General features: G+C 36.3%; 1 pseudogene; it reads right to left on the minus strand.

Annotated features, from left to right (window-relative positions):
* Positions 1-2,046: 2,046 nt before the first annotated feature.
* Positions 2,047-2,769, minus strand: LOC129023826 (swi5-dependent recombination DNA repair protein 1 homolog; annotated as a pseudogene).
* Between the last annotated feature and the right edge of the window lie 288 nt (positions 2,770-3,057).

Consider the following 3,057-nt stretch of genomic DNA (forward strand, 5'->3'; position numbering starts at 1 on the left):
GGGAGAAAAATTTTGCAATCCATCCATCTGACAAAGGGCTTATATCCAGAATCTATAAGGAACTTAAACCAATTTACAAGAAAAAAACAACCCCATCAGAAAGTGGGCGAAGGATATGAACAGACACTTCTCAAAAGAAGACATTTATGTGGCCAACAAACATATGAAAAAAAGCTCATCATCACTGGTCATTAGAGAAATGCAAATCAAAACCACAATGAGATACCATCTCACACCAGTTAGAATGGCAATCATTAAAAAGTCAGGAAACAATAAATGCTGGAGAGGATGTGGAGAAATAGGAACGCTTTTATACTGTTGGTGGGAGTGTAAATTAGTTCAACCATTGTGGAAGACAGTGTGGCGATTCCTCAAGGATCTAGAACCAGAAATACCATTTGATCCAGCCATCGCATTACTGGGTATATACCCAAAGGAATATAAATCATTCTACTATAAAGACACATGCACATGTATGTTTATTGCAGCACTATTCACAATAGCAAAGACTTGCAACCAACTCAAATGCCCATCAATGATAGACTGGATAAAGAAAATATGGCACACATATACCATGGAATACTATGGAATACTATGCAGCCATAAAAAAGGATGAGTTCATGTTCTTTGCAGGGACATGGATGAAGCTGGAAACCATCACTCTCAGCAAACTAACACAGGAACAGAAAACCAAGCATCGCATGTTCTCACTCATAAGTGGCAGTTGAACAATGAGAACACATGGACACAGGGAGGGGAACATCACACACTGGGGCCTGTCATGGGGAGGCTAAGGGAGGGATAGCATTAAGAAAAATACCTAATGTAGATGACGGGTTGATGGGTGCAGCAAACCACCATGACACATGTATACCTATGTAACAAACCTGCATGTTCTGCACATGTACCCCAGAACTTAAAGTATAATAAAACAAAACACACAAACAAACAAACAAATGCTGGCAAGGAGGTGGAGTAAAGGAAATACTCGTATACTGTTGGTGGGAATGTAAATTAGTACAACCACTATGGAGAACAATTTAGAGGTTCCTCAAAAAAATAAAAATAGAGCTACCATATGATCCAGCAATCCCACTGCTGGGTATATATCCAAAAACATGGTAATCAGTATATTGAAGAGATATCTGTACTCCAATGTTTATTTTAGCATTATTCACAATAGCCATGATACAGAATCAACCTAAGTGTCCATCAGCAGATAAATGGATAAAGAAAATGTGGTACACAATGGAATATTGTTCAGCCATAAAAAGAATGAAATCCTGTCATTTGCAGCAACATGGATGGAACTGAAGGTCATTATGTTAACTGAAATTAGCCAGGCACAGAAAGACAAACATCATATGTTCTCACTTATTTATGAAATCTAAAAATGTAAACAATTGAACTCATGGACATAGAGAGTAGAAGGATGGTTACCAGAGGCTGGGAAGGGTAATGGGGGTGTGGGAAGGAGGTGGGGACGAAAAATAGAATGAATAAGACCTAGTATTTGATAGCACAACAGGGTGACTAGAGCCAATAATAATTTATTTTTATTTTTTAAAAAATCTGGACATATGAGTTTAATTACCTGCTAGGTCATCAGATGGAAATATGTAGTAGTAAATGGATGGAAAAAAGGTTTATAAACTTAGGAGAGAGGCGGGCATTTTTAGACCACTTGAAATTTAGACATTCACCAGATTGGACAATTTTGGGCATTTAAAATAAATCGTTTTGCCATAAAAAACACAAAGCAATGTATTAAAACTGGTTTAGAGAATTGCCCAAATGATTTTTTCAACATGATTTGAATTTTTTACATATTACATTAAACGTCAAATTTTCTTCGGCAAATCTATCCAAATACTACATTTTCATTCTACAACTTAATTTATATTAACATAGTAGAGTGTCCTAAATTGATGTTCATCAGGATACGTTCCTCTAAGCCCTAACGGTTTCTATCTTCCATTTAAAATGTATAAGTATCTTTTAATTAAGTTGTTATTCTCAAAGATATTCTGGAGAAATGATTAGGAATTAAACACCTATAAATTCTTCTTCACTTCTGTTACAGTGTAGCAATTTATTATCCAACCCATAGTGGGCTATCAATAGAGTAGGTTTACTTTCTTGTTGTCTTCAGACATAGCTGACTACAACTCATAAAGCAACGGCTGGCTACAGCTTCTCCACTTCTTTATTAACAACTGTAACTGAGACGGATCAACATTCTTTGATCTATACATTTGGACAAGATTTTGCCTCCAAAGAAAGTCTTCTTTCTCCTGAACCTGCTTCACCAATTTTGCTTTTTCTTCGTTTAATTCTTGTTTAGGAAGATTCTAATTCACAATCTTATTTTGGAGAGCACTGCATGACACAGAATCAAGTGACTGAGATTCACTCACATTGATATTCTTGAAGGTATTTTTCAAATATGTGATTTCTTCAAATTCACTTGTCTATGTGTTGAAAATTTTCTTGAAATTCCAAACAGTTTTCCTCTGTGGAAGATGCTGGTTTCTCCGAAAAGTTCTGATTGTTTTCTTCATTCTCTACTTTAAGACGTTTTATCACATTGTAACAGGAATTAAATGAAGATCTTGTTTTCCTTAATCTTTCTTTAAGTGTCGCACTCATAGGTTGTTTTCATGAACTAGATGTATGGGGAGACGATGGATTCACAAAGCCCTGTGGAGTACTAGGCAAAACCACAGCTGAGTCTGACTGACTTTCCATCTTGAAAATGAGATCTTGGTTTACCTCTCTGCTCTCCCCAGCATAAGCAGAAAGCACATGCAGTTGCAGCCATAAATCTATCCTGTGCCCAAGGTGGGGCCATGCGAGAGAGCTATAGTCAATAATAATTTAATTGTACATTTAAAAATAACTCAAGGAGTATAATTGGATTGTTTGTAACACAAAGGATAAATGCCTGAGGGGAAGGATACCCCATTCTCTATTATGCAATTATTATGCATTGCATGCCCGTATCAAAACACCTCATATTCCCCATAAATATATACACCTACTATGTACCTACCAAAA

Source organism: Pongo pygmaeus, chromosome X (genome assembly GCF_028885625.2).
Source record: "Pongo pygmaeus isolate AG05252 chromosome X, NHGRI_mPonPyg2-v2.0_pri, whole genome shotgun sequence".
NCBI lineage: Eukaryota > Metazoa > Chordata > Mammalia > Primates > Hominidae > Pongo > Pongo pygmaeus.